Below are 26,864 nucleotides of genomic sequence, written 5' to 3' on the forward strand. Positions count from 1 at the left end.
TAAGTGAGGCATTATTGTTACAGAGGGGACTGTGGGAAAGGAGACATTTTGACATTAACTTCAGTAGTGGCAATGTCTGGGACAATGAGCTTTATAAAATCTGTGCAATTATTTCTCCTGTGAAACCAAAACCGGTCATGGCCTTTTTAGGAGGGGAAGATAGTAAAGACGAGGGGAAACACATTTACTTGGTTTTAATGGAGTAGTTTTTCAATCACTTGTATCTCAGCAGGTTGTAAAAGAGAAAAACAATAGTATTAAGGCATTACATGGATCTGCTGTATTACATTGACCCAAATTCTATATCCTTATAAAGCTGCAACAAATAGGAGCTCCAACAAGGAATACATTCCCCAATGTCTGTAATAATTCTCTTTTTTTCTTCTTTTTTTTTGTCTGTGTCTGTAAGAGTGGCTCATCCAACAGCCAGTGAGGTAGTTATTGTTAACGCAGAAGGGAGCTGAAGTAGTTTACTGGAAAGCCTGTCTTATAGCAAATGCAAAGCAAAGGTTTAGGTGAATCAATTTGCTGTTATTATTGTGTCTTTACATGGTCTCCAGTAGAAAGCTCTGTCAAATTTACAGCCACATTTTGTATCACTTTGAAGTATTAACTACTTAATTCTACTGGTTCTGCTGCCAGTGATAAACTGGATGTTTTATCATGGGCTGTGGTGTGGATTCTTACAGGTACTTATGTGCCAGCTCCTCTTCATTTCCGTAGGAGCTGGGTTTATCTGCTCAGCTGTAACCAGAAAATGTATATGCAGCACTTTGAGTACATACTGCTACTGGGTTTTTTGTTCATGTCAACCTGCATCTTGCATTGGGGGATGTTTTTTGCTTTAAAAGATTTACACTTTAGACTCCTGGAAATATAAAAACCCCACTTTCATTGCCCTCCTCATTTTTTTCCTGGTTTTTAATGTATTTAAATAACAAGAGGAACAGTTAGAACTGCCTTTATAGAATCCTCATGCTGCTTTGTTCTATTGGCTTCTATAGAAAATCGAATCAGCTGAGAATATACAAAAATCTAAAACTATGACTTGAGGATACATTAACAGACAAAAGTCACAAAGATTACATTCTAGACCATCTCTACACCTCAGATATTTCCTTTTTTTTGGTAAATCTTGTAAATGGAAATTATCAATTAGACAATAAGATTGATTTGAACTTAAAACACTGATATTGAACTCTTGTTGATATTTACTTTTCAATAAAGAATTTTCCTGTCAAAAGTCACAAAAATCATAAAAATTAAACTCTCTATGTTCTCCATTTTGGAGACATTTGTTACATAAAGCATTACTGTTGTATTAAAAATAGTCCTCTATGAGCCTTTCAGCCAGATTTTGGATTTATTTTCCAATATAATATGTGAACCATGGTGTCTTAAGTTATTTGCAGCAAAGAACTATGAGAATTTATTGGGGATTGGTTTTTTTTTTCCATGTGTCTTGCTGTAAATTTGCATAAATTTGTGGCTGGGGTACAGAGTAGATAGCAATGATTTTTCTTGCTTGCTTTGCCCAGAATTAACATTCCCATATGCTCTGCACAGACAGGAGGTCAGAAAGAATTATGTCAGAAGGAGAAAACCCGTGGGATTTAGGACAATACTCATGTGAGTTATAACCCTTCTGGTTCAAGAGGATGCTGGAGTTTTGATGCTCAAGATGTTTTTTAGGCCAGACCTTGCTTTGAAGCAGGGCATGCTTTGCACAAGAGTAGATGAATTCTAGAGCTGCCTTTACACCTAAATTATTCTCGTGGTTCTGTAGTTTTGCATCAAAGACAGCGAGGAAGCCTTCCAAGAGAAAGACTAAGTGCAGTTTACTATGTACTTGTGAGACTTAGAAAGTTGGAAGAAAGAAAGATGCTGTTTTAAAATCAACTTTTTCCCTATCTCTTGGGCCCAAAAGAGCTGACAGTTTTGATTTTGGGGCTTAAATTATCTCGCAGTGGCTGTTGAAAGCTGCAGACTGAAATGTCAGTGTTGCTGGAACACAATAGCAGTGCACCAGTAAATATCTCCGGATTTAGCTCTCACGTATGCTTTCTTTTATTTAGTATTCCATCAATAACTTTGTTGTACATGCTTTCACACAGATAGTCCCTTTCCTTCAAGGTGGTTTAACTGCCTAGCAACCTTATAAAAATAAACTTCAGTGTTCTGTAGTAACGGCTGAAAACAGTGTAGCTTACATTAATGTGACTGCAGCATTTTGAGCAGTGATGACTGAAATCCCTCAACTCCCTTTATGTTTTTTCTTTGGTCAGAGTTAATTCAAAGAGGAGGCAATGTTTTTAAGGGCTTAATGAAGCTGATTGATAAATAGTCAAGTAAAATATGACTGTTAAGTAAATAATCCTATTTAAATGGTGACTTTCAAAGACGTCAATAAGAGTTGGATGTCAGCACATTCTTTGTGCCTTTGAAAATTCTGTTTTCTTCCCAGGAGAAGTAGTAAATTGAAGCCTTCTGAAAAAAAACCCCACAAACTATAAACTGCTATGCATTTATCTCACCCAGCCCCCAGAGATATAGATGGCTGTTCTAGTGTGAATGACATATCAAGTCTTACAAAGATTTAAGTGTGAAACTGCAAAAACTTATTACCAATTTCAGGGTTTACTACTCTGAGTAGTTCCACCCAGTAATATTATATTCATTATTTTCGAGTAGAAACGATGTGCCAAGTAGTTTTTAGAAGATCATGGTTGTATAAAAATTTGTTCTTTCAATGGCAACAAGACAATCAAGTGTCTTAGCTTTTCTAAGCGTGGAAAGAGGTCAAATAAAATTAAACATACCATGTTCAGAATTTGATTTTGAATCTTGGTATACTGAAGACTACCAGAGAATTTTTTCATAATATCCAATCTAAACCTCCCCTGGCAAAACTTGAAGCCATTTACTCATGTCCTGTTGTTTGTTACTTGGAAGGAGAGATCAATAACTTTATCACCATCTTTTTTCAGGTAGTTGCAGACATCAGCAAGGTCTTCCATCAGTCTTCTTTTCTCTGTGCTAAACATCCCCATTTCCCTCATCTGCTCCTCATCAGACTTGTTCTCCAGACCCTTCACCAGCTTCATTGCCCATCTCTGGACATGCTCCAGCACCTCAATGTCTCTCTCGTAGTGAGGAGTTTAAAACTGAACGCAGTATTGAATGTGTATCCTCACCAGTGCCGAGTACAGGGGGACAACCACTTCCTTGGTTCTTGCTGGTATTACTAAAGTCCAGGTAGACCACTTCCATAACCTTTCCCTCATCCGCTAGGCAAGTCACTTTGTCATAGAAGTTATCAGGTTGGTCAAGCTGGACCTGCCTTTTGTAAACCCACAATGACTGTGCCTGATCATCTAGTTGTCCCGTACATGCCCTGGGATCACATTAAAGATGATATACTCCACAATTTTCCTTGGCACTGAGGTCAGAAGGACAGGTCTGCATTTCCTCCAGTCCTCTCTCTATACCTTCCTGTAGTTGCATGTCCCATTTATTTACCTCCAATTAACTAAGAACGAACCTGGTTAGGCAGGGCCTATAACCACTTATAAGTAGTAACTGTCTGTTAATGTCTCCCTTATGTCTGTGGAAACAAACTTCACAACTGTGACCTGAAACAGTGTCCAAGGATCCAAGAAGCAAAATAAGCCCCATAATTGGAGCCATCCTTTCAATTTTGAGAATAACTGGTTGGCAGATAAGATTTTTACCCTATATTTGAGACACTGAAGTATGCATACCTTTCTTGCACTGTTTGCATATTTTTGTAGTAATAATTTAACAGAAGTTTTCATGGTCAGGGGAAAGAATTAGGCTTTTTCTGCAGCTTCTTTCTTCCACCAGAGCTGTAGCCTCTTAATCATGACATTCGCTGGGCAGTCAATGAGTTAGATCTTGGAAGAAAGCAGGTCTATCCATATACCCCTGAGGCACTGTCATGAAGCAAGCTGTACATTAAAACTTCGTGCTTATTTTCCCAAAAACTTTCAGTAAGTGGGCTGTAGGCCCCTCTTAGCACTGTAAGTTCACTGTGTATTTGCAAATCGGAAAGGAGTTATACAGTTTTTCCTTATCAGCGAGACATCTTCCAACTCTGAGAGATTTTCCTCAGAGCATTGTTTATGTGATTTATTTTTCATGAAAAAAGTAACTGACCTTGCCAATTACTAACTTTTGGGTTTGTTTATATATGTTATAAAATAAAGACTTACTGCCCCTTAGATTGAGTGAGCCCTACTGTCTTTGTCAAATTGGCAAACCTCTCAGAAGACGTGAAAAATACTTTTCAAAAAAGCTAATTTTGCATTGTTGAGAGAAAGAAAAAACAGTTTAGATTAATAATTACATATCAATAACCAATCATCAACGACTTGGATGAGGGGACAGAGTGTACCCTCAGCAAGTTCCCTGATGACACCAAACTGGGAGCACTGGCTGATTCCCCACAGGCTGTGCTGCCATTCAGCAGGATCTCGACCAGCTGCAGAGATGGGCAGAGGAACCTCATGAGGTTCAACAAGGACAAGTGCAGAGTCCTGCAGCTGGGAAGGAACAATCCCATGCACTAGGACAGGCTGGGGATTGACCTACTGAAGAGCAACTCTGCAGAGAGAGACCTGGGAGTCCTGATTGATAATAAGCTAAATATGAGCCAGCAATGTGCCCTCCTGGCCAAGAAGGCCAAGGGCATCCTGGGATACATCAAGAAGAGTGTGGCCAGTAGGTTAAAGGAGGTTCTGCTCCCACTCTACTTTGCCTTGGTGAGGCCTCATCTGGAGTCCTGTGTCCAATTCTGGGCTCCTCAGCTCAAGAGGGACAGGGAAGTGCTGGAGAGAGTCCAGCGCAGGGCCACCAAGATGATCAGGGGACTGGAACATCTTCCTTATGAGGAAAGGCTGCAGGAACTGGGGCTGTTTAGTCTGGAGAAGAGGACACCGAGGAAGGATCTCATTAATATTTACAAGTACATAAATGGTGGATATTGGGAGGTTGGGACATCCCTTTTTTCTAGGGCATCTAGCAACAGGACAAGGGGTAATGGGATGAAGCTGAGACACAAAAAGTTCCATTTCAGAAAAAAATATTTTACTGTTGAGATGAGGATCCCTGGCACAGGCTTCCCAGGGAGGGTGTGGAGACTCTTTCCTTGGAAGTCTTCAAGACCTGCCTGGACACGTTCCTGCGTGATCTGATCTAGGTAAACCTGCTTCTACAGGGGAGTTGGACTGGATGATCTCTAAAGGTCCCTTCCAACCCCTACCATTCTATGATTCTATGAAAGGTCAAGTCAGCTCTGCAGTATTCTACAGGTATATAAATTTTGCTTCTTTTCAAATGTTAATTCATCCAATATATGTCTTAACATTAACAATTTTTTACAAGGATTAAAAAAAAATACCAAGAACCAAAGAGTTTGACCATAACAGGATATCCCAAGAACTAAGAAAAACAGAGTTTGATCATAACTTAAACCAAGACCCTTTAAAATTAGTCACAAAAATTCAGGGAGCAACCAGCTTTAACTGGACCTGAATATATACTGGTGACTCTACATTAACTAACTAGTTAGGATCTGAAATGCAGTTTTGAATGAATTCTTCCGATCATTTCTATTTACTGCTTTGTGCTTTGAATCCTCAAGCAGTGCTCAAGTATGCAAACCAGATCAACTTTGAAACAACATCATGTCTGGAAGACTTTCTCATGTACTCCTATGACTACTGAGTTTTCATCCTAGAGAACCAGACTACAGCTGCACCAAGTAAGTCCTTCCACCAGCAGAAATGGAGCACCGGACTGAGTACTCAGTCCTCAGTGTAGGCCGAGCACTGCACTGCTTTCTACAGTAGTCATAACATCCATCTCCCTCCAACCAAGGCACATCATGACAGACAGGCCTGTGTGCATCAAGAATTGAGAACCTGGGACTGCGTCTACCCTAGCAAACTAAACAGAGCCAGGAAATGTTCCTTGGCACTGAAACTCAATTGCCTGCCTTGTTAAATTGTTGGAATTGTTTTTGGTATCCTTTTAGTCAACAATCACTGTCCTAAACTGTTCCTCATCACAGCTCAGTAATCAGCACGGGCAATCAACCATTCCCAATAGGTGTTTTCCATGGAGGTACACTTTCCTGGAGGGTGAGAGAGTGAGGTAGTTTGGATACTTTAGAGCAGCCCTTTCAATGCCCAGTTGCCTCAGTGCCAGAGAATGGTCCCAAACACATTTAGTTTGTTAGTATAAATTTAGTTTGTGTATACTGATTTCTAGACATTTGCTCTATGCAAAACATCATCTGAACATTCAGTCCCAAGCTTGGCTGCTGGTATCCAACAACCATCTGAGGAAAAATAGATCTAAGACTGGAAGGAGTTAAGTGATGAGATGAACCCTGATTCTGGAAGCAGGAGCTTCACCTGCACAAATGAAGTGCAGACTCATGACTAGAGAGAACATACTGCTGACCCAGTCACTATCCCTTCATCAATGCAGCTTCATTTTCTCTATTTTTAAATTACTTTTTGCATTGTTTCAGGGAAGGAAGTGTTCATGTTGGAGTTTTGCCCTGGTATTAGCAGCTGGCCATCATCGGCTCATTAAGCTGCACTGCTCAAAACAGCTAGTAAAGCAACAATGGCTTGAGCCACTGCAGCTGAGGTGATGTGTGCTCTGCTATTTTCTGCAATTGGGAGCAGCTGTAAACTTTGAACAGGCAGGAACTGTGCTTGTCTGTGATAGTGGTTTGTATCGGGGCAGCTGTGCCAGGGGCTGTAATGTGGGAAAACCATCAGTATAATGGAACCTCAAATATTTCATTCTTATTGGATTGGACAGACTGCAGGCAAATGTTATTCCTTCTGTCCTGGTGCACTGGCACAGATCTTAGTATTTATCTCTCACTTGTAATGATATGAGTCCAGTTTGCAAGTAAGTAGCAGGTAAGGAAGAACAAGGAAAATGAGCTGTTATGCTTCAATTGGTCCAGACATCAATGAGATCCTTTGGAATCCTTTATACTTCAGAGGGAATTTTCACTTGATGATACTTAAAATGATGTTTCCAGTGCACATGAGTATTTTTTTTTCTCTTTTCTTGAGTTTTTCACAAATCCTGAAGTATTGTTTCTAAGATGAAAAACATCCAGTTGGGTTGAAAGCCTCTTTATTTCATTCATCTCTTCTTTCGTGTTATGTATTTCATCCTTTACAGGTCTTTTCTGTTACCACAACACTTATACCTCCTAGCAAGGTCTTTTCTTAGATGTCATCTCAGAGCCTGGATTTCCACAGAACTGGAGTATTGTGTCCAGCTCTGGGCTCCCCAGCTCAAGAGGGACAAAGAACTTCTGGAGAGAGTCCAGTGCAGGGCCACCAAGATGATCAGGGAAATGGAGCATCTTCCTTATGAGGAAAGGCTGCAGGAACTGGGGCTGTTTAGTCTGGAGAAGAGGAAACTGAGGAAGGACCTCATTAATATTTACAAGTACATAAATGGTGGATATCAGGAGGTTGGGACATCCCTTTTCTCTAGGGTATCTAGCAACAGGACAAGGGGTAATGGGATGAAGCTGGAACACAAAAAGATCCATTTCAACATAAGAAAGAAATTATTTTACTGTTGAAGTGAGGGAACCCTGGTACAGGCTGCCCAGGGGGGATGTGGAGGCTCCTTCCTTGGAAGTCTTCAAGACCTGCCTTGACATGTTCTTATGCGACCTGATCTAAGTGAACCTGCTTCTGCAGGGGAGTTGTACTAGATGATCTCCAAAGGTCTCTTCCAGACACTACTATTCTATGATTCCTTTATGTATGGAGTAATCAGAAATTGAAAATCTCCTGCTTGAATTAACTTAGCTGGTGACAAATTTCTCTGTTGCCTTTTCCACCTGCTCCATCTAAGTGTAGTAAGTCCAGACTCACAGACTTCTTGAACAAGTCCTAGTTAAATGCCACAGATAATAATAAATCAAATTGAAAGTGCTACATAAATAGGATAGAATAAAGCTGTCTTTGCGAGCTGCCAGCCTATCTGAGGGAGGCCTAGAAGTTGTCTTTAACAGGAACACTAGTTTCAACTTATAATAATTTAACAAGCTTACATATTAAGAAGAGAAATATACGAGTATGAAAACACCAAAGGAGATCAGAAAGAGCTTGGTGAAAACTTCTGTCAAACACACTGCGATTTGAAATGCTTTCTAGATCATGTTTTTCAGATTCCTGTTCATGGGTTTTCTTTTAGAAGCCAGGAGGAAAATTCTGACCTTTTGACATTTGCAGAAGTAAATATTTACATTTTTCATTTTGGTATGAAGTTCCGTTTCAGTATTTTTATTTGCTATTCAAAATGTTATTATGCAGTGCCTAGCGTGGTACAAATCTCCTTCTAAAAAGGTTGAAATCTAATAAAACATTTCAACAATACGTAGAACACTAGTTTTTTTTACAATCAATGCATCATTCTGATGGTTATTCTCAGCAGAATGGGTGTTGTGATAGCTGTGATGCTAACCTTAATCATAGCATTAATTTCTTGCCATTACACTGCCTGACTGTGACCTAGAAAACAGACTCGATGCCTCCTGCAGCAGGTGAAGGGTAAATCACTCACCTCTGTGATGATCAGATAAGTCTAGTGTACGGGTCTGTTCCTTTCATTACATTACTGTAGAGATCTGGCATCAGGACACTTAGTATCCAGCCATAAACCTCACAGAAAGGTCAGCCCACTGCCTCCACAAACCTCCACATTTCTGGTACCTAGTCAAAGGCATATCCCCATTATCTCTTTTAATGTTAATTCCTGGTGGATTACTGTGGACATACCTTCATCTGTTCCCCGTGCAGTATTAGGAGAATCTCAGACACTGGCTTTGAGGAAGTTGTGCTGGAAGCCTGCTAGTTAATTGATTCATCTGACCTAACATCAGGTGTCTGACACTGGCCTAGATCTTTATTATAGTCAGTGGTGACCTGATCAATATAGTTTGTGGAGACCGGCATATGATTCATCTGGCCAAATGCAGCTCTCTCCTTTAGAGTGATATGAATCACGCCATGAACTATGTTAACTCTACTTACTACCTCAAAGACATTCTCAGGGTGACTTGTCTAGAGGTAAAAGTCTAACAATAGATAGTCACATCCAGTTAAACAGATCACACTTCACATCCCTTGAGGGCTCTCACCACTACTGAAATAAGTTTGACATCTGCATTTGGACTCTTGATTTAGGAAAACCAATGTTTGTATAATCATACTTAAGAAACCTGCTAAAATTATGATGTCCCTAATGATTCTGAATCTACTGATATTTCTAGGAGAAAGTATATCATGGCTCTTCCTGATGCAGTACATTGAAGTGTGTTGTTGTGGGAGAAGTTCTTAATCTTAAGGAAGCACCAAAGATATTATGGAAAGGATTCAAATAATTCAGCTTAAATAAGAACAGCAAAGTAAATATATCTAGGTGACATATCTGGTTCCATTCTAAACACCTGGAAGTGAAAGCCTTATGATGATGATATTCAGAGATGGAACAAAGGAGAGGCAACATCAGAGTTCAGGCAACTTCAGCTTGTCATCTGCTGCACTGCTCTGTGGGAATGACACCGTGTCTCCAAGAAATCAGAGGGAGTCCTGGCTTTGATTTCAGTACAGCTCAAATGTCATCCCAGAAGAGTAAAGCCAAAAACTGGCGTAACACTGAGCTGAGGGATTACAAAATCCATAATGTTAACATGTGGAACTTGTAGTTGGGATCTAACTTTTGAGTTTAAGCTGTGTGTAATAGATGTTCTGTTAAAAACAAATCAGCAATAATTTGTCCAACTATAAGACAGTAGATGTTTTTTTCCCCCACATATTCCCTTGTGATAAGGAGGGTCAAAACAGTTGTCCAGAGAGTTAATCAGGCCCTGGACATCATTTCATCAGAAGACTCTGGTTGGAAACAAATTTTACTGAGGATAAACATTTTGTGAAAGTATGAAATCACCAGTAAGACTTATCAAGGCATTAGTCATAAAGGAATAACTAGAGTTTGAAAACAATATAAAATTTAAATGAATTTTAAAAATTCTGTCTTGGCTATGAATGATTCTGGAAAATCATTAATAATATTTGAGAGTAAGGCAAACCATTACCCTTGGAACTGTTATGGATGTGACCTTTAGAGGTTACTGCTGGGTTATCAATCTGGAGAAGAGCAGATTGAAGGGGGTTACTTTATTAATACTTACAAGTATTTAAAAGGTGGATGTCAAGAGTCCTTTTTTCTGTAGCGTCCTGTGATGGGACTAGGGGTGATGAACAAAATCTGGAACACAAAAAGTTCCACTTAAGCATAAGAAAAACTTTACTGTTGAGGTGAGGGAGCCCTGGCACAGGCTGCCCAGGGAGGATGTGGATGCTCCTTCTCTGGAGGTTTTCAAAACCCACCTGGACATGTTCCTATGTGACCTGATCTAGGTGGACCTGCTTTGGCAGTGGTTTGGACTGGATGATCTTTAGAGGTCCCTTCCAATGCTTACCATTCTGTGATTCGATGTGATTCTGTGATGCTGCAAGCAGCACACTAAAAAAAAAATCAGGAGGTGCCTATGTCAGGGCTTGAAAGAATACATTGATTATATTGTATGTGTCATATTTCTCCTTTCTGATTAGGTTGAAAGAAACATCTGCAATACCCCTCCTGGCACTGCAGATTTAATGCCAACACAGTACAATTTAATCATGTGCTATAGCAGGTGTTTAGCAGACTATTCAGGACATTAGCTGAGTATAAGACCAGGGCTGTTGTCTAGGGAAATGAACAACGTGATGTGAGAACTTATTCGGTAGTACCCAGCGATGGTATGAATACCTTGATACCCTCCACACATGCATATAATGCTGTGAGAATATAATGAGGTTTTCTGTGCTGGGAGGACACGTCTGGGAATTCCTGAAGAAATCTGCAAATGTTTCTTTTGACTTCATAATGTCCCGTCCTCTTGTAGTGACCTAGAAAAAACTTAGAGGACACATGAATCTCTATTTCCATTGCTACCTCCCCTTTCCCTTTTTTTTTGGAAAGTAACCTATTATTTTGCACATAAAAATATTCCAGGGAAGTTGCATGAAAAATTAACCATAATTGTACATTTCATTCTCTTTCAGGGAATAAACCAGAAGCTTGAAAGACATTTCATTATGTAGCTGTAAATGAGCCACTCTAGGCTGAATAGATGTGATCAATAAATTATACGTACATTATATACATTGTGAACTGCTTTTGTTTATTAAATAGTTCTACTATAGATAAAATAAGAGAATAAGCTTTTTTTAGCCATAGAATGGACTGTCTAGGGAAAGGCAAATGCTACCAAGGGATGGGAAATGTAAGTCACGGAATCACAGAATCAAAGGATCTTAAGGGTTGGAAGAGACTTCAAAAGGTCATCTAGTCCAACCCCCTGCCACAGCAGGACCACCTAGAGTAGGTCACACAGGAACTCATCCAGGTGGATTTTGAATGTCTCCAGAGGAGACTCAATACCTACAAATCTGCCAGACTACTTTCACCTCAGAAACCAGCAACAGCAAAGAACAATCCAAAGGGAAAATGATTTTCTACTGGAAGAGGCTGAGCATTTTAATCCCTTTCTCACATTAATTATTACATTTGGAAGTAAGGCTGGAGATTTTGTTTCCTGTATTTTACATTGTATATTTCATTTAGATGGACCCATCTGTGGATCTATTATCTGCCCATGGAGACAGACAAAACCTTTTATTTCTGTTTAGACTTCCCCTACAGTGTGAATTTTCTGCAGCAGATGCCTAGAAGACTCAATTAGATGACTGCAGTTAGGTGAGCTGAGCTTTAGGCACAGTTCTTTGTCAGTGAATATCTATCATTAATTTCTACAGCATAGGAATGGACATCCTCTCTGTAAAACATGAGAAATTAAGTTGCTCCATGGAGAGGAGCTAGGAAAGATTCTTTGTCTTGATTAGCTTAAAGCCAGATGACCAGAGATGGGTAAATAGGTTCACATTATTGGTCTGAATATTGTCAGAGAATGGTTTTACATTCAGGTTTAGTTTCAGCACAACTCAAAGCCTGTTTTGCAAGGAACAAAATGTGTGCCAAAACATGAATAAGTTCTGGGTTCCTCATAATTAACCATCTCTCAATAAAACCATGCAGGGAACGGAGATATGCTGCCTTACACAACATACAGCTACCATGGAGGATTCTGCATTGAGTCTCCCCAGACTGTTTGCTGTCCTGAAAGATAAGGGGTTGTAGAGCAGCAACTGGGTGTTGTCCTGAAGGATCATACCCTGGATGAGATTTGTTGAAGAGGGTCTTCATCTTCCCAGAGTTTCTCCCTGCATAATTACCTTTCCCCTCCCTCTGAAGAGTATTCCCAAAGACGCTGATCAGCTTAATTTCAGTAAAGCATTTCCCCTTGTTTCTTTAGACCCCATCCATTTAAATGTAAACACCTTTTGGTTTTTTTCACCTAGGCCTTGCAGGATAGGGGTTTTCTCTTATCAAAAACCAAAATATCACTGTTTTTGCTCATCCAGATTTTTTTAAAACCTCTTTTCTCAAAATTAAGAAAAAAAGGAAAGAAATTATGAATTAAAACAACGGTGGATTCATCCTGATTTTACCTAGGAGTCAGTTCTGAGATGCATTGGCAATGCTATGAAGAAGTTTAGGCAGCTCTCGTCCAGCCTTCGTGTGACAGATGACTGCACCTATGCTGTGATTGATAGACTTAGTAAGAACGTTCTTAGCAGCCTCAGAATTAGGGGGAGACAGATTGCTGCATCTGAAAATATGATGTATGATGTTGCATTAATGCTGTTAGGCAACTGAATCTTAAGCTTGGTGTGATTTCTATAGACACATGTAGCCGGTTACTGAAGGCAAATGAATCATTAACATGCAAAAACATTTCTTTAGAGAATGTGTGCTCCTGAACACAATATGGAGCGTGGATCCTTTGGATGAACTCCAAGTTGTCAGTAGTAGAGTTGAGTGAATGATTCAGAGTAAGTTATATGACTGATGAATTTTTCTTCCTGCTTGTAAAGTGTCTTCAGGCACCTCACTACTTCCTGAGACTGATTTGTCTCCGAACAATTTGTGAAAAGGGAAAAAAAAACATCATAGAACCAAACAAACTTTAACTCTGTAGATGGATCTTGAGAAATTTTCTTGAGCATACACACTATTCAACCCTCACGGTCTAGTGCAAAAGAAGAATTGTTTTAATTGAGGGAACTGAAAAGTAGATGTCCCCTCTTATCAGGAAGGTGCTGTGAGAAGAATTCATGGTGTTCAGAAAGTTGTGTGGCAGCCAAAATTCTGTTAAGTCTGTTTTTACTTGTTAAGAGTTGGTGGGTTAAAATCTGGGGGAGAAGGTGATGTGAGCACTACTGCTGAAAACAGATATGTACAGATTTTTTTTGAGGTATTTTATCTCTGTCTGTAGCCAAAGGGTAGTTATCATTCTGAAGCAGTTCTTTGAGATTTGTGGAACAGTTAAGTTTTGTAGACTTCCACAATAAAGGACCTCTAAGTGTTTGGATCCATCAGTCTGTATGATACCAGATTGGGAAGACAAAACCAAGGAGTTTTGCAAAGAGTACTCTGACATGGCTGAATTGGGTTTCATCCTTTGGCCTAGAACTCATCGGGAAAATCAGAAATGTTTGGATGAAGATCTCAAGCTTCAGTTCATATTTCCTAGTGGGGAATTTGATCTGAGAGGTTTCTTACCATTTATAGCTAGCTGCAGTGAGAGCATAAGCTAGATAGCCTTATTGCATTGAGGACCTTCCTGCAAAAGACTTGCTGGAAAAAAGTTTAATAAATCTCCTTAATGATGGGAAGTAATGCACTTAAAGGGATATAGAGGCAAATCCCTTGAAGATTTACTGTCTATATGATGCGCTCTTGATCTACTTTTCTGCTCTTCCTCTCACATCTTGTTGATTCAGAGTGCAAGCTGTCTGAAGCTCTGTGAATGTAAGATTCTCATTGCAATGAATATTCTGGCCTTGTAGAAGGCTTCCAAGGGTTTGCATCCCAGCAGTATTACTACTATGCATGGATTTCTTCCAGATTCGTGACTCATTATTCAATGTTTCATGTACCACCTCAAAAATAGAAGGAAAATTTTGAGGTACACAAGTGATCTTTAGTGGTTTAGGTACTCTCTTTTCTTTAAGTCAAGGAGAAAATAGCTGTAAACACGAAATGGGCTTTTCTTTAATGGTAGAAGAACGACTGCCAGTGTCATGAAGGAAGAATTTCCCTCTTACTGAGCTAATATTTTTCCCATCAATTCCTGTTTAGTTAGTAGTGTTTAAACTGCATCTTTATAATCTTTTGCTCTAACAAACACCTCAGCCTTTCTACTAAAGCATGGTGGTTTATGTGTGTGTACACTGTAGAGCCAATCTGCAGTGCCTTGTGGCAGTGTTTGCAGAGGATGTTGTAAGAGTTTAGTGCCATCTCTGGGGAATCAGACCGCTATTATTTACAGCCATGTGAGTGTAACTCCTTGCATATCATTTCTGAAATGTCACCCTGATACAGTATATATCTATGTGTGAGATTCTGTGCATGTTTGTGCCATCCAATTTTGGCATGGATTTGGAATTTGAAAAGCAGAAACTGGTCCCACTAAATAAAATGAACCTCGTGGAATCATGCCAGCTGCTTCCTGCTAATGTGACCTTTTCTTCCATGTTTCTCTTTCCCTGTCTTGCTGATGGATAGGATGATTTTAAGAGACTTTAGTACACGATAGGGTTGCCAGGTTTGGATCCACATCCAATTATTTCCAAAGGTCAGAGGCGCTTGCACTGGGCCTTCTCGTTTGTGTTCCTTCTCTTAATTTCCAGGAACACTGGTTACAAAAAACAAGACAGGAGACAACTCTACTGAATATACAGACCCTTGGCTAGATGTTACTGATATCATTCTTGTTATAAAATGTATTAAAAAATAAGTCAATTTATTCCATAGCTGCCTACTGTAGGGCTTTTTGTACCTTCCTATCCTAGCACTAGGCTTCCCTAGAGACAGAACTGAATTAGAGAGATTGCTGGACTGATTCAGTCTGGCAGTTCCTTTGTTAATATTGGTCTTAACTTCTCAAGTTGTCAAACAATAAATAAATGAATGCCAAAACAAAACATGTCATATTTTTGACATGGCAGAGGAAAGAAAATTCTGCAACACATGACCTTTGCAGTTCACTACAGTTCATAAGCCTTAATATCAGGGAGATTTACCCCCTCTTGGCTAAAATGTTAGGCTTGTAATTCTTCTAAGGAAACACTGACCACAGCATTAAAACTGCTTAGGTCTCCTATTCTGCTGTATGAGTTCTGAGTTAGAAAGATACCCGTTTAAACCTTCCAAGATCAATGTCCAATAAAAACTTATGACTAAAGGAAAAAGAGGAAAATATAGACTAAAGTAATATTCTGGATAACTAGAAATTAAGATTCAAGTTTATATTCTGTGAGTAACTCTTTCTTTTGAGCCCTATATACTGACTAAAAATTAAAGATTCTTTAGCTTCTCTGTTTACATTTTCTCTTTCTGTGGATCTGGATCTTTTCCTTTGGTTAGAGGTAACAAAATTCCTGAGGACTACAATGTTTCAGATACTGTGCAAGCTGTAAAGTTCCCCTGAAACCACCTTCATTAGTTTTGCAAAAATTGCAGCCTTAAGGCTTTAAAAAGTGCTAAGCAATCAGCAGTCACTCATTTGGGAGCCTAATTATGGAGTTAGGAAACAAATATGTCTTGGTCTATCACTTGCCTTGCATAATGCTTATAATGGGTTTTAACCCCACACCTGCTTGTACAGATGTGTAAATACTTGTGACTGCTGGATACCAACACAGAGATATCTCTTTACAACTATGTCACTAAGTGACATGGGAAAGCATCAGGATTCTTCAATCCATCAACACAAGTCTCCCAGTAGCTTAAATAGGTGTTTTATGATTTCGTGTTACATCTGAAGTATTTGCAATACCCCTGAGGAGACAATGATGACCTCTGGGATACAACTGGGTATATATATGTTTATATTTTAGTATGACTTTAGTAAGGGCTTTGACACTCTCTCAGCATCCTCCCAGAGAGAAACTGTCTGACCATGGCTTGGATGGATATACACTGAGATGGGTGAAAAAATGGCCGGGTGGCAAGGCCCAGAGAGCTGTAGTGAACAGAGCTAAATCCAGTTGGCTGGTCCTCGGGGCTCAGTGTTGGCACCTGTTCTGTTTAACATCTTTATCAATGATCTCAGTGAGAGGATTGAGTGCACCTTCAGTGAATTGGCTGATGACACCAAGCTGGGAGGGTGCATAGACCTGCTTAAGGACAGGAAGACTCTGCAGAGGGACCTACACAGGCTGGAGCGATGGGCTGAGGCCAATTGTGTGATGTTCAACAAGGCCAAGTGCCGGGTCCTGCACTTGGGCTACAACAACCCCAGGCAATGCTACAGGCTTGGGGCAGAGCAGCTGGAAAGTTGTTGAGAGGAAAAGAATCTGGAGGTGTTAATTGATAACTGGCTGATTATGAGCCAGCAGTGTGCCCAGGTGGCCAAGAAGACCAATGACATCCTGGCTTCTACTAAAAATTGTACGAACAGCAGGAACCAAGGAGGTGATCGTTCCCTTGTACTCGGTGCTGGTGACGCCACACCTTGAATACTGTGTTCAGTTTTGGGCCCTTCACTACAACAGGGACATGGAGGTGCTGGAACATGTCCAGAGATGGACAACAAAGCTGATGAAAGGTGTGGAGAACAGTTCTGATGAGAAGCAGCTGAGGGAACTGGGAATGTTTAACCTGGAGGAGGCTGAGAGGATGCGTGATCATTCTTTCCAACTTCCTGAAAGGGAGTTGTAGAGCAGTGGAGGTAGAACTCTTCTCCCAAGTAATGAATGATAGCAGAAGAGGAAATGAGTTTAAGTTGTGCCAGGAGAGGGTTAGGTTGGTTATGAGGAAGAAGTTTTTCACCGAGAGGATTATTAAACATTGGAACAGGCTGCCCAGGGAGGTGGTGGAGTCACTATCTCTGGAGCTATTTAAAAGGTGCACAGTTAAGATATGGAGGGACCAGGTTTAGTGATGGGCCTGGCAATGTGATGTTAGTGGTGGGACTCGATCTCAAAGGTCTTTTCCAACTAAAAAGGTTCAATGATTCTGTACTGCCACATATCTATTTAACATTGTGCAGATAAAGTACAAACATTGTCCTTTCAGTTGTGGAATAAATGGAATTAAGCAATGATACACTGTTCTCTGAATCTTTTCCTCTTTAGAGACCTTTCTTAAGTTATATCCAACAAATGCAGCTCAATTTTAGCAACCATGTTATTTTTTTTTCTCTCATCTTCCATTGCTAACAGCAATAAGCACTTGGCTTTTGAAGGTAAAGCAGAATTACTCTGAATGGACTGGCATAGATAGTCTGAAAGAGGGTTTGGAAGAGGAACTAAGCTCTCTTGGATGAACTAGCCAAGCCACGACCATTTAGACTTGTTTACTCTTACCTCCATTTGCTCATCACAACTTAGTCTGATCCTGTAGCCCCTCAATTCCCATTTTCCTGCTTTTTGTAGCCTGTTGTGATGTTGCTGTTTAATTTGAGACTCTGAGGCTTTGGAAGGAAGATAAATTATAAATTTTCTGCTGCCAAGTATGAGATGGATGACACTATGATGGGTTAGCCTTGGAAAAGGGTCAAACTCCCACCTTGCTGCTCTATTACTCTTCCTCCTCAACAGAACCGGAGAGAGAAAATACAATGAGAAAGCTCATAGGTAAAGATAGAAAGATCTCTTACCAGTTACCATAAAGGGCAAAACAGACTTGACTTGGAAAAACATAATTTAATTTATTGTCAGTTAAAATAGATTCAAGTTGTGAGAAACAAAGACAACGGTTAAAACAGCACCTTCACTCACTCACTTTTCCCCAGTCACCCCTTCAGCCCTGACTTTCCCCTCCCAAGGGGTATGGGGTGGGCTGGGGGTTGCAGTGGGTCCATGGCAACCCCTCTGGGCCTCTCCTCCCTCCTCCCCCTCTCCCTGCTCCAGCACAGGCCCTTCCCCAGGCTGCATCCTTCAGAACCAACCTGCTCCCACTGAGGCTCTCCCCAGCTGCAGCTCCTGTGGGAAATCTCCTCCTGCTGTGGCCTGGTGCCCTCCCTGGGCTGCAAGGTGGGTCTGCGCTCCTGCACAGTCTCTCCAGGGCTGCAGGGATCCCTGCTCTGGACCTGAACCACCTCCTGCCCTTCTCCGCCCTCAGAGTCCCTCTGACTTTGCTCCCTCCTCAGCTTCTTCCTCTCCTCACAGATACCACCTGCAGCCCCAGTGTGGGGGCAGTGCCTGGACACAGGCACCCATGTACATGGCCACTCAATGCAACAAAACAAAGCTGAGGAGTTTCTCATGAACCAAGTACAGTGAAAGTTTATTTTAGCAGAGAAGATGACTTGGCATTGGTCAAGGCTTCCCCTCCAGGGAAAGGGTTCTCACTGGTGCCCTTGACATGCTTTCACTCCTGGGATAGGCTCAGTGAAGCTGTGCTGGCCTCCAGGCCTCTCATCAATATTCATCACAATGATGCATACCTCCTCCTCATGTACAACAATCCTTGCTGTACATGAATGAGCTCTACTTCCCTGTTCCTTTTAAATATTGTGTTTCTTTTTGCTTTCTTGACCCATAACTCCTTCCAGTGTGTGAAAAAAAACTCCTTCCAGTGTGTGTCTCTTGCCACAATCTCTCCTCTGTTGTCAACACCTTCCTCTCAATGGGACTAAAGAGCAAGCTGTGAATGCCATATTTCATGAAAAGGGTGCAATGTTTTCTGAAAAACCCAAGCAGAGGGGTTTTTCTGAGGTTGTCAAACACATCTCTCCGATCTCTTGCTAAAAATTGTAGAGAGGAGTAAAGACCAAAGGTGTGAATTTAGGTAAACTGTCCATTACAACAGTGGAGGAAATGGCACTAGTCACCATTGTATGTGATTCAGAAAACAGGAGTAAATGCATCCTAATAAAATCTGCAGTTGATGTTAAATAGGGAGGAATCATTGATGACAAAAAAAGACAGGAAAATAATCTGAGGAGCCTGGTAAAATAGGAACATAGGAAGGGAAATAATGAAATGGTATTGAAAAAAAACCCGAAATCTGATCTATGTGTGTTGAGGGAAAACTCATCCCAAACATTCTGTCAGTATATTCCCAGGAAAAACCTGATAAAGAACTGGAATGAACCTACAAAACCTACAAAACTCCACAATGAGGGAGTTTTTTCCTGATGTTCCCAACCATCCTAATCTGGGAGTCTGAGAGTAGATCTGTTTACTTGAGAGATGGTGAGGAACGAGGGTGTAATGGAGAATGACTCTGTCCCTAGCAGCTGCAAATGGTGTTTGCACACACTCTTGTACCACTCAAAGCTAAATTATCTGTTTTGTCCCACCTCACTATCCCAAAATTGTTTTTTCCCTGGATAGTCTCATTCAAATGACTCTCTGATAATTTTTCCGTATTTTAAGGGCTAGGAACAATTATAGAGACAATTGTCTCTATAATTCTAGAGATAATTATAGAGACAGGAGAGGCACAAACTTAGAGACACTGCAAGGACAATATGTGAAGATTCTTCTAGAAATGAAATTGTCAAGAATATCTCAAAGATGAAGAAAACTAAAAGATGAAGAAACAGGAAACTCGAGCTTTCAAGGAGAGGAGTTGGAATTGCTGAAGCACTTCTTAGAATAAAATATTTTACAGAACAGATTCTGCTGTGAACACAACTGAAATTTATAATTAGAGCTGGTCAGGGTCACTTTAAAAAAACCCATAAATCTTGCAAAGAATTGATCTGAAATCTATTCGGGGTCAGACCTATCACCCTTCTTCTCCACTGCTTTGTATCTGGGACTGCCAGCCCTCCAATCGTCAAGGAAGAAAACTTCACCTCAGCTAGAATCTGATCAAATAGTCACTTTTTCTCCTGATATGAACTAGCATCCCTGCTAGAAATTGCCAGTTTTAATCATCAGTTGCTAATGATTGAATTAACCTAGGCCTATTTACCTATCTAGACATAGAGTTTCTTTTGGAGTTACATTTATGACCTGTCCGATTAGGGAAATGCCCTACGTCATCTTGTGATGATGAGTAAAAATGTTTGCAAAAAAATGAAAACTTATCAAAATAGTATGTGCTGAGGAGAGATTGCTTTTACTTTTGAGAGAACATAGTGAAATCGAACCCAAACAAACCAAAACATCAGCAGAGCTAGAATATTCTGAGAAAACCTAAAAGGCCACTCTTTTTATTGACAAGCAATATGAATGAAAAATGTCAAACGGTTCTATTTATAACTGAGGATGGGTAAAGAAGATGCATTTAAATGTGGCTGTGGGAGGTGTTCTCATTCCTCTAGTTTGTGAAGGCTCTATCTCATTTCTCTGAGATGAAAAACTAGGCAAGCAGGTAGGGTCTAATTTTTTACTAGCATAATCATTTTAGCAACTCTGAAGCCATCACATCTATGACAGTATGACAATTTATGCTGACTGAGACTTGTTTCCCTGAAGTTCCCACCCTTGTGCAAAATGTAACTAGTTTATTGCAAACACCCTACCTGTGTTGGTGAGTGCATGTCCTTTTGTTATACCTATTCTCCAGCACTGGTCTTTGTATTCAAGAGAATTTTTATTAAGTCCCCTTTCATTGCTTGTGGTTCAGTTTCATTCAGTCTTCATCCAGAAATTCAGTATCTCTTCTTCTGAGCTTTCAGTATATCCAGTCATTTTAATGCCAAAGAAGTCTACAGAAAAAAAAAACCATATTCAGATGTTTGGCTGAATTAAGTATTATTCTGGCACTAAATGCAAGGCATGAATTTACAAGATTTGAGCCTGCTTTAGTTTCTATTGTTTTGTCTTTAGTATCATTCCACTGTTCCATACATGTAAGAGAAAGAAAACATAGATGAACAGTATTTGGCTGAAGAAAAACCGTGTAATTCAGCTTTCAACTAAATTACTATTTCTAATCAGATTTCAGTGACCAGGCAGAGAGGGACCTGGCAGTGTTGATTGACAGCAGCTGAACATGAGCCAGCAGTATGTGCAGGTGGCCAAGAAGGCCAAGGGCATCCTGGCCTGGATCAGGAACAGTGTTGTCAGTAGGAGCAGGGAGGTGATCTTCCTCTGTATTTGGCTTTGGTGAGGCTGCACCTCAAATCCTGTGTCCAGTTTTGGGCCCCTCTCTACAAGAAGGACATTGAGGTGCTGGAGCAGTTCATGAGTAGCTGCAGACCATGGGAAGGACCCACACTGGAGATGTTCATGAGGCACTGTCTCCCATGGGAGGGACCCCACACTGTAGCAGTGGGAAGTGTGATGAGTCCATCTGTAATGAACTGACCATAACCCCCATCCTCCCTCCCCTGTGCTGCTGGGGGAGGGGGGTAGGAAGGAGGGTCCTGGGGAGAGGGAGGAGTGGGGGGAGATGTTTTAAGATTCAATTTTATTTTTCATCCACCTGCTCTATCAAACAATTTCTCCCCAAGTTGAGTCTGTTTTGGCCATGATAGTAATTGCTGAGTGATCTCCCTGTCCTTAACTTGACTCATGAACTTGTCATGATATTTCTCTCTCCCCTGTCCAGTTTAGGAGGGGTAGTGATAGAATGACTTGTTGGGTATCTGGTACCCAACCATGGCTAAACTACCACATCCACACAGTAGTGCATGGCACTTCGTATGGCCTTATTTTGCAGTGTGACATCGTGTGATAATTCTTAATCTCCCCTGTTAGCGAGACCTAACAGGTACTAAGCTCTTGTGTTTCGTTTATAATCAATCATTCACTACATGACATAGTTTTTAATGACAAGTAACTCATTACTTTATCGGATCAATCCCTAATCTGTCTGACAACATTTGGGGCAGAATCATATCTTGAAGTAATTAAACAGAGCTAAAGCTGCTTCTGACTTGGTTTTGACTTCACCTTTCCCCTTACAAAGTCTGCTTTCCCCAGTTGCACGATTTTCAGAACAACCACAACTACAACTGAAGTGAGTAGATGAAATCCTGGCTTCCAGCTGCAAAGCTCTTATTGACCTCAGTTTAAAAAAATGGGATTTTACCTAGTGGTAGTCATTCAGTGCCTTTGAAAATCAGGGATTTAACAACTGGCCAAAGGTCAGAGAAGAAATCAACACCAGAAAAAAGACTAGACCTCTGCAGGGTCCAACTTACAGTGCAGCTCTGGAAGCACAAGGTGCTTTCCTCCCATGTACCATGACACTGACTTTTCTGTCATTTCTAATATTTTTCTTTCCTAGTACATGCTGGACTGGGGAAGAAGCATGACAATATACCAATAAAGTTGCAAACATGCATCAACTCCTCTACCCTGCAATGTGAGGAATTTAAACATTTTGGGAAGAAAAATATCTCCAGGCAGGAGGTAAAAAAAAAAAAAAAAAGAAAGAAAAGAAGTTTTGAAAAACTCCAGCTCTGAAAGAAAAGTGAAAAACACAAGCTGTTAAGAGTATGAAAGTTTCAAGCGGGTAGGAGCACTGATGCCTTGAGATTTTAAGAAGGGCTGTGTTGGCTTAATAGGAACTTACCCCAGCTTTTTTACTGCTTTGAGAACGGGGAACATCATTACCTACAAAAAGAAAGAAAGGAAGGAGCCTGGCTGCTTTGAAGGCTGTTAAGTGTGCTCACCTACTGAGGAAAGCGAGAAAGGAGAGAATCAGCTCGTGAGAGTTGACAGTCCATCAGAAAGTGAGCTGCTGATAGCTCTGCAAGGCCAGCGGGATTTTCTTGATCTAGTTTAACAAGTCATCTTGCTAATCCAAAGGTTATATCCTTGTCTTTTGGACAAATATTAGGCTGCAGAAACTGTGCCTTGCGTTTTGAGGCAAGATTGTTAACACAGCAGCACAGAGAGCAGATCTTTGATTAGCAGAATGACAAAGATTGAAACCTGTGGAGAAAACATGCCTAATCCAGATCCTATTCGTATCAGCATAAACACTGGGTTATTTCAAATCAACACTGGCATGAAGGAGACCAGCTTCAGTCTCGATTTTTGTCACTGCCTTCTGTCCATCAAGTGTTTGTGTTCTCACTCTTCTCCCTGAGTCTCCAAACAGAAATGCAGTTCCTGTTTGCCTTTGTGCTCTCAAGCATGCATTTAGAGGATGAGAGGTTTTGGATGCTTATTTTTTTTCCATTGCCTTAAGTGAGAAAGCTTTCTTTTTCAATTTGAGTATAGAATGTCCAAAACCAAGTTGGAGCATTGTAGGTTCCTTATAGGACCCTTGCACACAAATTGAGGAACTGATCATATGGTGGGTAGTGAAGTTCACTGTTTATCTTCCTGAGAAAAAAGTATACAATTAGAGTGTAGCAGGTTGGTATCCAAGATGCTTCAATGTAAAGACTGCTAGAAGGACTGCAAGAAGCTTTGGCTCACTATATCGCCCTTCCTTCATCACTTCATACTCTACAGTAATGAAGCATGATAAAAACTGAGCTCCTAGAAACTTTATGCTGTGATCACAAGTCTTCTCAGATGAACATCATGTTCGGCATCTGTGAAGGAGGTTGTGCCATGGGGTTCCTCCTATGATATGCGTATTGTGGGTAATGCAACATTGCCATAGACATCTGAGGTACATGCAGAACCAGAAAAATGTGGCTATGGTTAGGACGTGTTCTATCAGCACTGTACAGCCATGAACTGGACCATCAAAGAGATAGAAAGGTGCCTTGGCCAATGGAATGTCCCCAGAGGCTGATACAAAGAGAAAATTATGAATTCTGTAAAATCTACTTATAAATCTGTAACTACTGTAAGAGAAACCAGTTTTTGTTATCTATTGACAAGCTGAATAGATGCAGGTTATCTGTGCTTTGTGCCTACAGTTGATTGTTTAACTATGATTTAACTCACAGATGGTTAGAAGAAATAATTGTGGGCTGGCAACCTGTCAAGTAACTGCTGGATGTACAGTCTAGAAGAGACTCTGGGCTGACCCGCCCCAAGTAAATGATGGTTTTTTTCCTTAATCAGTCCACCAGAGCTGGTATCTCGAGTGTCCTTCATCTAATTTTCTTGCATGCTGGAATCTGACAAATATAATAATGGTATTTTTCACTCATTTGCAGTAGCGTTTTTCTTCCGATGGTATTGAAATATCTCTCAAATGCCAAACTTCTCTGGGAAAATATTCACGTATCAGTTCTAGTAATATAAGACTATCATTACTGCCTATCTCCCAGGGGTTTTGTGAAGCTTGTTTAATTGAGGTTTGAAGTATCATTATTTGTGAGATGAGATTATCTATCATTCATGAGCTTTCAAATGAATACCAGTTTGTCTGGGAGAAAAAATGCTGGCGAATCCTAAAAGTTTTATGATTTGGAGCACAAATAATTATTCCTCCAAATATTCATTTTGTATAGTTTGTTATTTGTTACTTCTTATTCTTTATCCATAGTTTATCATTTGTTATATTCCTGTCTAGAAAATTCAGTCACCCAGTCAGGTACCAGAAGTAATAGTATGTGACTTTTATGACCGTTCACCCACCATAAGTAACACATAGAGGAGCTTGCACAATCAGAGCAAACAGTGCGTGAATAACACGTAGACAAAATTTGTTTACATGAGCTATTCCATGAATATTTATGAACTAGAAACACGTTTGTAGAAATTAGGATCAGAGTACAAAGAGAAGAGCAGGGCCAAATTTGCTGTAGTTCAAGTTCTACACATAATTTAGTACTACGTCAGAGTTACAGATGAGTGAACCCCAGTTTTAAGTTGAGATGAGTCACACAAAGTCATATAGCAAGTTTGTGAGGCCAGAAGGGAAATGGTAACATTACAACACTTTGACCCTACAGGATGGATATCTTAACGATATCTTCCTTATGAGGAAAGGGTGCAGGAAATGGGGCTGTTTAGTCTAGAGTAGAGAAGACTGAGAGGGTATCTCATTCATATTTACAAGTATGGTAAATGGTGGATATCAGGAGGTTGGGACATGCCTTTTTTTGTTTTATCCAGCAACAGGACAAGGGGTAAAGGAATGAAAGTGGAACGCAAAAAGTTCCACTTAAACATAAGAAAAAACTATTTTACTGTTTTAATGAGGGAGCCCTGGCACAGGCTGCCCAGGTAGGGTGTGGAGGTTCTTCCTAGGAGGTCTTCAAGATCTGGCTGGATGTGTTCCTATGTGACTTGATACAGGTGGACTTGCTTCTGCAGAGGTTTGGACTAGATGATCTCTAAAGGTCTCTTACAACCCCTACCATTCTATGATTCTATGATGATGCCACCACTGCCTTACAGCATGTGCTGCCGTGTCGTGATCCCTTGTAGATCACATTGTGGATGTGCAGCCATCACCAGACTGTCATTAGATTCACCCACGCTCTGTACTGGCAATTTCTTCCAAGTTTCCCATCATGGCACGGGAGATGCTTCTCCACCAAAGACAGGAGAAACTGTGGAAGGAAATCATGCTATGGATGCAGGCACTTTACATCTGCATCAAGGTCAAGAGAGACTTGTGGCTCAACTACTATCTGTGCTTTCAGCTAGCAGAGGTTCAGTCTGTTGTAATATAACCACTATTTAATCCAGCACGACTATAATAATTTCCCAGGGCATTCAAATGAATGAGTGTGAAAGGGGAGTTGCCATCCCTGTACATATTTACAAGACACACAAATGAGGTGCTGAGGGATATGTTTTAGTAATGGATTTGTCAGTGTTAGATTAGCGATTGGACTAGAGGATCTTGAAGGTCTTTTCCAACCCAAATGACTATGATTGCCAAGATTTTTTTTTTTTTTTTAACATGGAAACTTTCTTTTTTTAAAAAAAAAAAATATACAAAGCTACAGCTATCACACAGAGATTTTCTGTGCATTTTTACATAGCCAGAGGATCACACAGGGATAAAGCTGCAATGCATTATTTCCGAGTAGAAAAGGCATCTTTTTGCCCACAAAATTGAGCAAGGACTTAGATTAAAGGCAGACAAGAGCCTGAGAGCATAAGCAATGAATTAAAATCCCCTCTTGTCTTTCATCTGGCTATAAAATCCTGCCTCATGTTTAAAAACACAAACGTTGCATATTTAAAAACAAAGATTGTATGTCTTATGCTGGCCAGCTACATAAATCCTTGTGGCCTTGGAAAATTAATGTTTTGTTTTAAGTAAAGCTGAAGTTACTCATGTTATTTCACTCTATCAATAGCAAGTACATTAACATTATCGAGTGTCTGCAAGCACACTATTAATTTACCTTGTACTGTCCCAATAGAGGGAAAAGAATTGTTCAAGGCAATGAGGCATATCCACTTCCACTCCTTGGGACTCCTTACTTCCAAATAATCAATATTAATGTGGTGAACGGAGGGCAGAGAGGGAAAGGATCCTCTGACTGATTTATCAACCAAAGCCACATTACAGTACAATGAGAATCTGAAGACTCTTTTCTAGACTGAACAGGGACTAAATGGTTTATCAAGGGTGGAGGCACTGCCACAGCCTCCACCTGACGTCAGGATTAATGCAATGTTTGACAGTCAGGAAGCTGATAGATATTACTTGACCTTTCTAAAATGATACATTCTCGACTGTAGAAAAATTTCAATGTGTTCTTGAAAATACCTGCTTACTTCAGTACTAGTTTTCCCCTTTGGGAAAAAAGTTTTTTACAGACAAGCAGTTTGTTTTCTCTGATG

Source organism: Colius striatus, chromosome 4 (assembly GCF_028858725.1).
Source record: "Colius striatus isolate bColStr4 chromosome 4, bColStr4.1.hap1, whole genome shotgun sequence".
In the NCBI taxonomy this organism is placed as follows: Eukaryota; Metazoa; Chordata; class Aves; order Coliiformes; family Coliidae; genus Colius; species Colius striatus.